Consider the following 14,583-nt stretch of genomic DNA (forward strand, 5'->3'; position numbering starts at 1 on the left):
CAGGTGGTATGGTGGTGGGCTCCCCTAGGGTCACCCGGGCAACACAATAGTCTGACCTGCCCTCTCTTACTATTTTGGAAGGTACCAGTTCGTTCCCAATAAAAACTTTGCCACGGGTGTGGATGACAACATCATGTGACTTCATCAGATCCAAGCCTAGCAGGACAGAATCACGTATAGGTGCTACATACACGTTCCACTTGATTGTTTTGGATGCAATCCCGAATGTGATGTTTAGTCCACTCCTTGCCTCCATACCATCTCCAACTCCTGCATTCAGGAGGTAAGTATTACGTAGGCTTGTTGGATCACCTCCGAAAAGAATCCTATACAGCTCCTCTGAGATTACAGTTGTTTGAGCTCCAGTGTCCACCACCGCCTGTGTTGGAGTGCCATTTACAGTCACAGGAATTTGCAGACTCTCCCCTTTGTTGCTGGTGCTGCTGATCTGCAGCCCTCGTAGCTGATGATCTGAAGTTGGATCCCTATCACCATGCCTAAGTGCAACTGTTGGGCTCAGTGACCTTGGGCAGTCCCTTCGGAAATGTCCTTTATCCCCACACTTAAAACATGGGCCAACTGTATCACGATTTGGACTTGGTGACTGGTTGCGTGTTCGACTGGACTGCATGTGAGGCTGGTTTGGCTTCCTCTCTGATGGTAGGGAATCTTGTATTTTTGCTCTAGTTTGCTGGCGCTCTGCATATGTAGACTGAAATTGGTCAAACTGCAACTTTAGGCCCCCTACTGAGTGAACGAGGGCCTTGACTTGGTCCGCCAGCTCAGCAAACTGATCAGTGGTTACATACTGGGGGGTCTGCACCCTACAAGAAGTAGCAGTGAAGCTCTCACAGATGTCCCCATCTTCAGCCCAGGAAACGCGCCTCGCCCGGCTCTTCATTTCAGTTTCACGTCCCATAGTAGCTTTGAAGTTATGTTCGTGGGCTTCCACCCATTTTTGGGCCTCTGCCAGGGAGCACGGATCTCGGTTCATAACTTCATAAGCCACCTTTTGATTTCTCAGACCCTTGAGGAAGGCATCGGTTGCCAGTTGATCCGGCAGCTCGAGAGCCACCCCTGGGTATGCAAGTGTGACAAGGCGCCGCACCTCTTCTGCAAACTCAGCTGATGTCTCTCTACTTTGCCGAAGCTCTCCTAGCCTCCTCCTTACTGTGGTAGGCGGATCCCTCTTTCCAAAACGCTGAGTGAGCTGTTCAACTAAGAGAACATAATCCTCCCTGGTGCGTTCTGGCAGCGAACAGACATAGCGTATTGCAGCTCCCCGTAAGCAGTCATGCAGTCTGTCTATTCTCTCTGTGGTACTCCACCCATACTTCCTGGCCAGGCGCTCAAATGGCAACAGAAATGAGTCCCAGTCATCATTTCCATCAAAGGTGGCAAGTTTAGGCCGATGCACTTCCTGCAGAGTGTACCGACTGTTGTAGCCAGAGCTATTCACCCTCTGCCCCTCCTGGTAGGAAAACGAGTGCTGGGCTTCCTGCTCAGGGTCTCTACTGCTTCTCTGTCTGCTAGGTTCAGGTTCAGGATTGACACCCCTCCTGTTTGGGCCAGAGTTGCGAGCCTGTCTGGAAATTACATCCAGCTCGGCAGCAAAGGGGCCCCCAACATAATCTCTTGGTCTCACAGGCATCTCCCAAGAAACTGAAGGTGCAGCACTAGACTCTGGCATACGCCTATCCCGGGTATGATGTGGTGCAACTTCATCCCCTTTTTCACCATGAACAGCAAGAGGTGGTGTGACTTGCTGTGCAGCTGGGTCTCCCCTTGTTATGTGTGTGAGGACAGGGTTAAGCATCATTTGCAGCTGCTTAGTCTGCTGATTTTGATTATCCAGCAAAGCTTGTAACCATTTCGGGGCTCTGTCAGACTCAGGAGATCCTGCTAAAGCTCCTTGTAGCTCCTCCGTCATTTTATTATCCTCCTGTCCACAAGGTTGTTTGTGTTGTTGTTTTTTTTTTTGTTTTTTTTTTACCTTTGTCCTTTACCCTACTTATTTATTTATTATTGTCTTTTATCTTACTTATTTATTAATTAATTAATTTATTTATTTATTTATTGTCCTTCTATCCCGTTCATTTGCTTGTTGTTAAGCTTCCTGGGTTTTTATTATGAAGGAGAGCCGTAATGGTGGACATGAAGTAGATCGCACAAGGACGGCAGGACCTATTATAGCATTAGCTCTCGAATCCCGTCAGCCAGCTAGTTAGTTTTCCACATCGGGTTGGAGTACTCACGACTGGAAGAGTTTTTTGGACATCCCACTTCTGACACCAGTTGTCGTGCTTGTGCTCCTCCGTATGTGAGCTGCAGCACTTGTGTGGATGACGTGAGTGGAAAAACTTCGCACGACAAGGAATCTAAAGTTTACTGTTTTTACTGAAATCTCGGCAGGTCAATACAGAACATTTAACATTACAGCAACACGAACAGATTGTCAGATGTACGGGCTCTAGCTCGGGCACAGAACAGCAGTTTGCACTGTCCATGCGATGAGCCGTGAGCGCCGTCTGTTTTTATTAATTACCATGGCAACCATTTCTAACCGATCGCATCCTACATGCGCTACACACACACATCAACAAAGAGAGAGGAGGGAACTAATTCCTCAAATGTGAACTCTTACACTATTCTTTGTTTAAAAAGTATTTTGTCAATATTAAAACTGATGCAATCTAGAGGTACGTTTGCACCAAGCCTGGAATTTGGGCCTTTTTCTGTTTTTATTGGGTGGTTTAGCCGTTTGTTCGGCTCCGGTATTCCTGATTGGTTGGTGGGCGGGAGAAAAAAAATGAGCAGCAGTTTTTTTTTTTGGACGAGAGAGATACGAGGGATAAGAGTGAGAAAACTCTAGAGGTAGATGTGATTGAGTTACCTTCAAGTTGGGCAAAGTGGTTTTAGGTCCACACAGATCTGGTGTACGCGTGCATAAACTCAGTAAGCGTTTTTGCGCGTCGAGTTTTACACATTACCGCGTTGGTGGGCAACACGAACGTGTGCGAATGTTTTAGCGGGGCTAGCTAGCATTAGCTGTGTTAGCGTATAAAGTGTATGGTGTGGCGACTGGAGTTGAAGAGCAGCCCTACGTCAGCGTGGGGTTTCACTGACTGCACCGAGGGAGCACCGCTATCAGGCAGACCCCCAGGCGACCGGCAAAGCTTGGTGGAGTCCCCTGTCTACGTGGGAAGCCAGACGTGCTACGCCTCTCGGATTCAGAGCCGCCTTCTCTGCGTCTCTCCGTCTTCTCCTCATCAGTCACCTCAAGGCTCGGGGTAAAGACTGTGAGTACCCAGATATCGGACGCCAGTCATCAGGCCTGCGACGGGAGTTTATTTCTTTTATTTTACTGCCGGCTTTTGTACCTTTTGGTTTCTGAATATGGAAAGGTTATTGTTTATTGGAAATATGCATAAGTACCGTGTGGGTTATAGGCTGTGAAGTGAAGTAGATATTTTTGTGTGCCTTTTATTTGTATAAGTGTTTTCTTTCCCTCAACTTTTCACCTTTATTGCCAGTTTTCATCGAGTGTTCATTTTCTTTGCCAAAACTACAGTCCAGGGCCGAGCGGTGTTTTTATTTTTACACCTGTTATAATAAATGGAATTACTTTTATTATTAGTGGCATCATTTCAGAGAACATATCACTACAGGACTGCATAGTCAAATTAATCACAACGACAGCCAAATATAATTATTGGGAAAATTTATATCAGAACTTGGGGCCCTGTCCTACTCTGTTGGACATAGAAGGGGTTACATGAAGATAGGTTTTTTAAAAATCAGCTGATTTTAAGTGCAAATGTTCATATTAATGAAACAATCCAAGATTAGATTTAAAATAATAGATTTAAATATATTTATAGGGCTATTGTTTGGGCCCCTCTAACCCTTAGGCCCGGGACAACAAGGCACCCCCTCCCCCGTTTACGGGCTCTTATATAGTTTATATCTTATATCTTTTTATATGAAAACTGAAATTATGTTCATTTTGATGACAATAAACTATTATAATAAACAGTAAACATGGGTGAACCTTTGATCTCTCAGTCATCTTCACACACTCGCACTGCAAAGGATCTTTTCACGACTACACATGTTGTCATGTATATTTCAGTGGTTTACCTGAAACACTCAGAGTGAAGTGTCTGTAAGATCCTTGTTCCCTCCCAGTATAACAGTTGTAGTCTCCCTCATCCTCTTCTCTCAGGTCAGTTATGAGCAGAGAGAGATTTCCAGGAGAGAGTTCATTAAACCGCTGAACTCTGTCTCTGTAGCGCTCATCTCTGAACACTTCAAGGTCCCCCGAGGTTCCTCTACTCCACCAGATGAAACTCTGAGGTTGTGTCTGCAGGTCAGTGCAGGAGCAGTACAGCAGGACTGAGCCTCCTGTGTGACCTTTGACCTCCATGGTCGTATCATCAGAGAGCATGCAGCCTGCAGAAATACAGAAAGCTCCCACATTATTATCACTCAGAGGGAAAATATTACAATACTACTGGCTATAAGCCTCCAAATGCAGGTTATAAACAATCCAATAATTCATCTGTTACATGTTTAGTTGAACAGATTCAGTAGTTGTAGTCTAATACTGTTCTTAATAAGGACATTTCTACACACACTTAGTCTAAACCAGGGCTATTCAACTATATTTTTCTGCGGGCCAGATTTGGCAGAGAGCTCTGACCTGTGGGCCAGACAATTTTCAGACCTATACCAATACTGTCATAGTGGATGTAAAATTGAAGCAAACGCTACAACGTAAATCGTTGACGGGGGTGGTTGGCGAATGTAAATTCGTAAACGTAAATTCGCGAACATAAATTTGAATGTAAATTTCGACACGGTTTCGTTAATTGCTGCAAATAAAATGTTATTTATTTTTACCGCGGTTTATCAAATATTTCTTTTTATTTATGGGGAGATGAGCCACGTGCCGGTACACATTCATTAAAGGGCTGGTTCTGGCCCGCGGGCCGCCAGTTGAATAGCCCTGGTCTAAACTAAACAGACACCACGTCACTAATGTGAACAACACTGAACTCAGAACTGAGTCTCAGTTTGTCTCTAAGAGAACAGATTAAATAACTGATCCCACCTGCAGTGATGTGGAGCACAACCAGCAGAAGACACAACCTCTCCATCCCTGTGTGTGTTCTGAGATGATACAGTTCCTCAGAATCACACCACTTAACCCCCCCCCCCCCCCCCCCCCCCCCACACACACACACACACACACGCGCTCTCTCTCCCTCTCTCTCACGTACATAACACAGCTAGCTGGCCAATTAAATGTAAATGAACTGCTGTGGTTTTCTAACTGTTTAGTTTGGCTCTCATAACATTAATAAATTCCCATTTATTGACCAATGACCATTTATTCGTTCATAACAACCCTTTACAAGAAACACTGTAAATGTACATTTAACAACGAACTCTTGCTGTCCACTTGCTTGACTCTGCTCTGCTGTAGCAGTTTTGCGGTGGTGGTTGGTGGTTTAATTCTTAATGCTGCTTCACTTAAATTAGTTCTGCAGGGTGAGATGTCTGTGTTTGGAACATCTGTGGTCAGTGTTCATTCACACATATAGTGGAAGTGTTACCATGCTGTCAGACAGGGTAATGTATCAGACTTTTAATCTACAGCCCAGTTCTCTGAGTGTTGTTACTCAACATAGTTTTTCACAAGAACATTGTTATAGTTACAAGTGAAACTAAAAAGTACGACAAGTTCACAAGACAACTTGGAGCGAGCAGCACTATAGAATCCGCTTCATGTTTGAGAACATACAGATCAAAACTAGATCTGTTAAAATAACCCCTGAAGACGTGTTTCAGCAGTGAAGATAAAGAGACACCACAGAGATGTCTGAAATTCACACTTACTCACACGTTAGAGTGAAGAATAATCACAAACTTGTTTGAATGTTAGAATAATGAAAATGCTGTGTGTAGAGAACTGAATGAGTGTATTGTGATTAACGAAACTGACTGAAAAAAAACGAAATGTTGCATTTAAAAATGTAAACATTTAAAAATATTAATACTGCCGTTATTCTTCAAAAAGTGTATACAGGATTTTTCTTTACGGCTCCACCTGGTGGTGATTTTGGGAAAACATTTAGGCGTTGATGCATTACTTCATCCTCATGAAATACACAATTATACCTTAAATAAATGCCATAAATGTAAATGTTAATTAAACGATAAAAAAATACACACTTATACCTTTAAAAAGCCAATGGTAGTGTTATTCACATACTAGTCAGAGGAATAAAATGTGTTAAAGTTCACACTAATCCCTTAGTAGACCACAGTGAGGAAGCGGTTAAGGACTTTTAGAAGTGGATTAAACAATGAACCTGCACATAAATGCACATGTATGTTCGGACGTCAGTTTTTAATGTATTTGAAGAGTAAATGTTTGAATTAAATACTAACACAATGCATGGCAGATATCAACTTAACATGATGTTTCATGTTAGTTACAGTAATGAAACTGATGTTATAGTTAAAGAATGATATAAAAGTGACAGAATGCTGCTGTTTCACTGGTTCACACTCAGGCCCGTTGACAGTCTTGCTGGGGCCCGGGACAAGAAAGATTCATGTGCCGCACCCCCCCCCCCCCCCCCCTACGCGAAATTGACGTAATCGCTGTGGCTCCGCCCGTGCGCGAGGGCCTCGCGCGCTGTTGATTCGCGAGGTCGTGCACCTCTCGAATTTTGTAACTTCGCGCGCGCCGCGCTTCAGCGCAATGAACAAAGTCATGTTTGCAGGGTTCATACACCTTTATAAGGTGGAATTAAAACATTTGTACGTCACTTTAAAGGTCCATTTCAATATTTTCCAGCACGTTAAACTTAATTAAGTTAAATATTTATACATATACTCGAAATGATTCGAAATAATTCGCTTTTTATCACATTATTTAATGGTTGTTTATTTTCAAAACGCCCAATCTTAACGTCTTTACGAGAACTGTTCAGTCAGACAGATATTGTTGCGAAACGAAGTAGTTACAATTTCAAGCATTTTCAATTACTTTACCCTAAATTCCAGCACTTTTCAAACCTGGAACACAATGCAACTTTAAAATTCGTCAGGTAAATGTTTTTCCTTTCTTTTCTGCGCTCCAGATTTCTGTATTTACTTTAACTATCCACCACTGTATTTCCCGCTGTTGGGCGGATACCGGCCGGCTACAGTCGGTGCGGGATCAAACCATTTTCCAGTGGGAGGCGGGGGTGTATGCACTTAATGGAAAATATGCAGATAGGTAAAAAACATATATATTTGAGCCATTGAGCTTATTATGAGTACATAATTTTATATTAATGAAAGATTTAAAGATTATTTAAAAATTATAGACTTTAAATAAAAAATAAATTGCTGGGCTCTTTGTTGGGCCCCCCTGGCCCTAGGGCCCGGGACAACAGACCCGGTTGTCCCCCCCTGTCGACGGGGCTGTTCACACTCAATAACGTTCATGAACATGGAAGAAGGACCAGTGGAATTAGGGGGATCGTCTATTGTCGCCCTCTAGTGGTGATTTAGGGATATATTTATACATACAAGACAAATCGTCACATGTACATACGTTTCTCATTTTCTATACTTCCTATCTGCCAAGTCACTGATGTGGTGACTGACCTGCTCCAGGACCACAGTGGTCATGTTGAGTCACATGGTCTCTGGTCTGCCCCGCCCACTTACCTGTTATGCCCCTCCCCAGGGCTGGACTGGGACAAAAAAAATCGGCCCTGGCATTTTTGGTTTAGACCGGCCCCTCATAATTAGCGGAGCACAACCAACTTATAATTTATGTGGGATACGACGTAGAAAAAAATATATATTACTGGTTAAAGTCATTGGATTCAATTTTAGCATTGTTATATCACAATCACTTTTATTGAAATCATCTCTAATATGTATTTTCTGAATATCTCTGATATAACAGCTCAATTCTAATTCTTCTAATGTCTTTTGACACCGTTTTACTCTTATTCAGTGTGGGCATATCTTTTGCCATTTTTTTATATCTTAAAAATCTTTTATATATTTTTTACACTTATTGCAGTCATGCTTAAATTGCAAAACTTTTATTTATTATTTATAAGTTTTAAAATTTGTAATTTCACTTGAGTTTTTAAAACACGTTGAGCCACAGCATAGAGGCTACAAATACAAACTACTATAACAGCCTTTCAACACACCTTTAACCTAAATATCTAAAATACTATGATAGCCTAAAGTGGACACTTGCTGCTCACCCAACAATTCTCAGTCTTGACCATTTGCTATTTTATCCGAATAAGGGCGCGTGGCTGCCAGATTTTGGGAAGTATGCAAATACCAATTAATATTGATACTAATCAATCGCCATTGCTCATCATTCTCATGTAATAAAGTCCCTGTATTATCCTAACGTTACTACCTGCTTACGTACTACACTTTCCCTCTCAGTCTGTCCCTCGGTTTCTCTTTCACACACCTGCATCTCTGGCTGCTGCTCTCCCTGTCTGCTGCTGCTGTCTTCACCTACAGAGGACGCGGAGTCTACAGCAGCAAACATGTCTGTGATTTTTACACGTTTTGTAGCATCTACATTGAGACTCTTCGTAAGGAATGCCATCTGATATGTCCATCCTAGCTTCACCTGCTACTAATCACCACGCCCCCTTTTCAGTCACATATATACACCTCCCCACCACTTCCTCGTCGCGAAGTATTGCCGTTTCCATTGCCTGTTCGATCTCCTGTGCTCTGACCCTTGCTTTCTCCCCAGACCTCGCCTCCTGTCTAGCCCTCCTGTACCTCCCGGATTCTGCCCTCTCGTTATAACCCTGGACCGTCCTGACCATCCCAAGAAAACGCTATTGTTGTTGCTACTTCTAACGCTAGTGACACTCGTGCCGTTTTCTGTAAACGTAACTCATTTGAATAAAAGCGGTATATTTCCGCAGTTGTATCCCTCTCTGTCTGGTCAGTACGTTACACTCTTCAATGTCTTCACACGTAACTTCTCCGCTCCTCCTTTCTGCCGCTTCTGTTGCTCCACGCTGCCTCTCCTTTAACGACGCGCTCAACACTGAACGTAGCGGGACCACGCAGAGAAAGGGTGGGGCCGCTTTCGTCCTATATGCTGATTGGTTCAGTCCACTGTCTATATTGAAGATGGGCCAATGGGCCGGTCTCTAAGGGAAAAAAGGGAGGAAAAAAAATCCATCGGCCCTTGAGGACTGTCGGCCCACCGGGCAAATGCCCGATACGCCAGATTACCAGTCTAGCCCTGCCCCTCCCACCTGCTGACACTGCAGGAGTGTGGAACCTCCAGAGTTTGTCACTTTTTACAATGAGCCTTTACAAAAGCGCTTGATTTGAAACCTGCAAGCTGTTTTTATAGATGCCCTTTTAAACCTTTTTCATGTGTTTCTTAATCATATATTACCATAGTTTACATTAGGTCTGTCTGTGTGTGTGTGTGTGTGTGTGTGTGTGTGCGTGCCAATACCCCAAGAACCAGCAGCCGAATTTCCACATAAAAATTTCAACGTGTGCAACCACTGTACTCTTTTCTTGTTTTACAGGCCCCAGATCCTCCACTAGAGGGAGCCATTATGGCTGCTGTGTGTTTTGTGAGTGTCTGGAACAGGAGGACAGTGGTAGTGTTTCACATCAGTCACTGTGTGTTCTGGGTTTTTCTTCTTTTAAAATCCTGTCTGTTTTGGTTTGTGAGGGTTGACGTGTCTCTGCTCCACTGAGCTGTTTGTTTCTTATAATAATGATGCTGATTCCTGTTTTCAGATCTGAGGTTAAATCCAGCAAGACTGTACAGTTCTCTGTACACAAGACACCTGTGTGTGTCAGAGTACAGTAACACACTGTAGTGAGTGATGATGAACTGAATATTGAAGATGAATCATTAATATCTGTCTCTCCTCCTCCCACCTGAATATAGTACAGCTGTAATAATGGGACTACTGCACCTTGAAGGTGTTTCACTGAGTCCTAAAGTTCACCAGTCATGAACGATTATTGTCCATGTTTAAATATTTATAAAAGTTGTTATGGACGTATTAAGGAGACAGTCTTCATACACAATGACACGTTTGTGTTTTGCAGTCTGAATTCACCAAAATTCTTCCACAGACCTTAAGTGACGCTAACGCACCAACATCTTAGTCAGATGTTACACTATAAGACTCAACTTCCTCATTCTCAGACCATCAATTAACCACTTAACAGTGGTTATAACATCATATAGCACCTTCAAACCTGTGGGAACCTACATTGAAGATACAAAATGGTACAAAATGTCCACCAGCGTCTACACTTCCTGAGTTTGTGCTAATGTGGTCGGTAGATCTGAGCAGTTCCACAGAGATAGAACAAACCAGCTCCAGTTTAAGACCTTTTATTATCTTCTACAAGATCTCATCTGGTATGGATAAATAAGTCATACTACAAACACAACCTTACTCGACAGGGACGTAACACGTACAGATTTAAAAGCCTGAGTAAACTAAGGAAAAGCACATTTAGATGACGTTCATGTGTTATGTGTTTTTAAAATTGTGCTATTGTGGTCGTGTGGCTGAGGCAGTTCTGTCTGAAGTAAAACACACGGCAAATATTCCAGCAAAAGTGAAATTTTATTTTCAACATTCCACAAACTTCATCACAGTCAAGCAGTTTAACCTTAACTAGGTGTTCACAACTGTAGGTTCTTCAGTTATACGGTGCACTTTCAAATGTGCATTCTCCATCATGTTCATAGTGTAAACAGTTACCATCACATGTTTATCAGCCTCTACATCAGGGGTGTCAAACTCATTTTCACCAAGGGCCACATCAGCATAATCGTTGTCCACAGAGGGCCATATGTAACTTATAAATGTAACTACTCCTTAATGTTAAATAACTGAACGTATTACTTATTCAAGTTACAAATATTACATATATATTTGCACAGATATAAAATATATATATATATATATGTTTGCTTGTTGTTGTTATAACATAAATCCTTTTAATTTTGTAGGTTATGAAACCTACATTACTCCATCAATCAACAAACTATCCAAGTGAATAAAGAAAAATAACATCAAAGATATCACATTTACTTTGTTCAAAACTTGAAATATCAAATAACTGTGGTTGTTGCTTTTGCCAACACATTCTGTTGAGATTGCAGTTTGCCTTTTAATTCTTTGGCAATTTGTTGTTTTTCTTGATGCCTAATTTTGGCATACTTATCTCCGTTTTAGGGCTCAAATGTCGACTTAGATTGTACTTTTTTGACAACCGCCACCGCTTCATAATACAAAAGACATACCGGGTTTTCTCCTTGAAGCACAAACATTTGCTTTCTCATCTTTCTTGAAACACACTTCTATCTGCATCTATGTTTCTCTTCCTGGACATTTTTGGATCATTATTTGTATTTATCAATTACACTTATTGGGAAAATCACATCGATATAGAAACTGCAGTGTTGAGATGTTGTCACTTCACGTTTATCAATTGTAGGAAATGTCGTTTTTGGTCACTGCACGTATTTACATTTTTTTTTGGTTTTTTTAAGCTCACGCGGGCCACATAAAATGATGCAGCGGTCCACATTTGGCTCACGGGCCTTGAGTTTGACACATGTCCTCTACATCCTGCTCATCTCCTCCCACTGGAACATCTCAAGTCTTCATGTGCTGTTGGAGCGTGCTGGTCCAGCTCCACGTGTGCTCTTCTCCTCTTCAGGTCTGGTGATGACGCAGCACTTTTTAAAACAGAAAAAACATTTCATGTTCTCATTTGTTCTAAACGTAGCAGCGTGCATTAAATAATACAGCAACACTGCACCAGGAGAACCTGGAGAACCCAGCTGCTCCATGGGCCCTGATGAAGTATCATTGTCCTGTCTAAAAGCCTGTACAGAACAACTAGCCCCAATATTCACACAGATATACAACAGGTCACTGGAGCTGTATGAAGTGCCCTCATGCTTCAAAAGCTCCACCATCATCTCGGTACCCAAAACATCCTCCATCACTCAACTGAATGACTATAGACCTGTAGCCTTAACTCCAGTTGCAATGAAGATCTTCAACTGCCTGGTGCTGTCTCACCTGTAGGACGTCACATGGCACCAGCTAGATCCTCTACAATTAGCCTATAGGTCAAACAGGTCAGTGGATGATGCAGTGAACATGGGGCTGCACTTCATTCTACATCTTGACCCTATGGTCCTATGCCAGGATCCTGTTTGTAGATTTCAGCTTGGCGTTTAAGACCATCATACCAGAAATTCTCACTGAAAAACTCTCTCAGCTCATGGTATCTCCTGCCATCTCTCAGTGGATCGCTAGCTTTCTTACAGACGGGCGCCAGCAGGTGAGGCTGAGAGATGTCACATCTGAAACCAGGTCATTCAGTATTGGGGCACCACAGGGATGTGTCCTGTCTCCGCTACATTTCTCCCTCTACACCAACGACTGCACCTCTGGGGACCCATCCGTAAAGCTCCTAAAATTTGCAGATGACACCTCGGTCATTGGACTTATTCAGGATGGTGACGAGTCTTCATATCATCAAGAGGTTGAGAAGCTGGTGTGCTGGTGCAGCCAACACAGTCTGGGTCTGAACACTCTAAAGACTGTAGAGATGGTGGTAGACTTTCAGAAGGTCCCCACAGTGCTGCCCCCTCTCACAATATCCAACCTCCCTGTGTCACAAGTGGCAACTTACAAGTACCTGGGATCCATCATTTCCCAGGATCTGAAATGGGTGTCCAACATCAACACCATCCTCATAAAGGCCCAACAGAGACTTTCTGTGACCATTGCAGAAACACGGTCTCCCACAAGAGCTGCTGATCACCTTCTACACTGATGTCATTGAATCCATCCTCTGTTCATCTATCACAGTTTGGTTTGTAGCAGCCACTAAACAGGACAAGCAAAGACTTCAACACACAATTCGGTCTGCAGAAGAGATCACTGCCCTCCCTCCAGGACCTGTACAGTAGAAGGACCAGGAAGTGGGCAGAGAACATAACCAAAGATCCCTCACATCCTGCACACACACTCTTCATCCTTCTCTCCTCTGGCAAGCACTACAGATCCATACGCACCAAAACAACCAGACACAGGAACAGTTTTTCCTCTCTGCCATTTTCCTCATGAACCCCAACCCCCTCCATGCTGTGTCTGCTGAGTGTTCAGGTTCACAGTAACCTAGACAGAACATTATCTGTGTACCACTAACCTGTATGTTCATCCTGGTAATGAAGGAAGAGATATTGTCTCCTACTACCCCATCAGTGTACATCAGTGTGCATGTATGCATCCTGTTCACTGTTCTCTACTTACACTCTACCTGCTGTATCTCTTTACACACTTATCCTGTTTACTAAATCCTGTTATACCATTAGTGCACACTATGTTCTCAAATTCACATGTTCACTATTGTATATAATAGCTGTATATAATGTGCTCAATGCACAATGTACACTTTACACTACAAAGGGCCTATATGCACAATATATATGCCTGTATGTGCACTATTCTGTATATAATGTATGTTACTTGTATAGTACTGCTACCACTGTGCACTATCTGTATATATATGGTATGTTATTGTATAGTATTGTTACTACTGTATGTCTGTTGTGTTGTGGCTGCCGTCAGGGGCAGTCATGCAGTTTGTTAAACTCATGAGTGAAGTGACAATTTTTTCAAAAGCCGGTTTTGGTCCCCCCCACTTTTAAACGGTTAAAAAACAAATATTTAAATAGCGACGAATCTAGCGCTGGGACCATGCAGAAAACGACCGCTCCGGTAACACTTTACGTCCCCCCGTCAACGATCTGGAACACACCAGCACCCCCATTTGTGTCTCCCCCACCTATGAAATCAAAATTACGTCCATGGTTACATGTGTATTGTTTAGAGAGCCAACAACTACCGGAGTCAAATTCCTTGTGTATGTACATATACTTGGCCAATAAAAATGATTCTGATTCTGCTTACTGCACAAGCCATTTTCATTTAGTCCCCAGAGGAGCGGACAAATATTCTGATCACTGATGAGTTTTTATCTGACCTCAGATCAGACCCACTTTATTAATAACCATCTTTGACCTTTAAAGCAAAGAATGAAAGTTGTTCCATCATGGCTGAACTAAATGCAGTCCAGCATATGACCTAAACCTGACCATCCTGACCATTAACATCTGGATGTTTCAGTGTCCACATTCTGTCCACGTCTCTCTCCTAAAGGGAAAAGTCACCAGAAAACACAATGAAGTTCATGTACATGATATTAGTATGTAACATTTAATAGTGTATGTACACTTCTGTATTTCCATGTAGAGCACTGTGTCTTATTGGTTTTACAAGAGAATAAATATAAATGAATAAAAACTAAGGTACAAACTAAAAGTGAAATAAAGGCTCAAACACCCATGAAAGGCATGGAAAGATACTGCCCTGTGTGTGTGTGTGTGTGTGTGAGAGAGAGAGAGAGAGAGAGAGAATATGTGTGTGTACACACTACCTCTGTGTTTCCAAT

General features: G+C 42.6%; 1 protein-coding gene and 1 long non-coding RNA gene across 2 annotated transcripts in view; one reads left to right on the forward strand and one right to left on the reverse strand.

The window, feature by feature from the left end:
- The window catches only part of LOC143523608 (transcriptional protein SWT1-like), a 136,979-nt gene that overhangs the window by 15,668 nt on the left and 106,728 nt on the right, over positions 1 to 14,583 (reverse strand). The gene's annotated exons all lie outside the window — the stretch shown is intronic.
- On the forward strand, positions 2,786 to 4,901 carry LOC143522622 (uncharacterized). Its single transcript, XR_013133078.1, has 2 exons — positions 2,786 to 3,299; positions 4,226 to 4,901. It is a non-coding gene; the product is annotated as an uncharacterized LOC143522622 (long non-coding RNA).

Source organism: Brachyhypopomus gauderio, chromosome 9 (assembly GCF_052324685.1).
Source record: "Brachyhypopomus gauderio isolate BG-103 chromosome 9, BGAUD_0.2, whole genome shotgun sequence".
Lineage (NCBI taxonomy): Eukaryota > Metazoa > Chordata > Actinopteri > Gymnotiformes > Hypopomidae > Brachyhypopomus > Brachyhypopomus gauderio.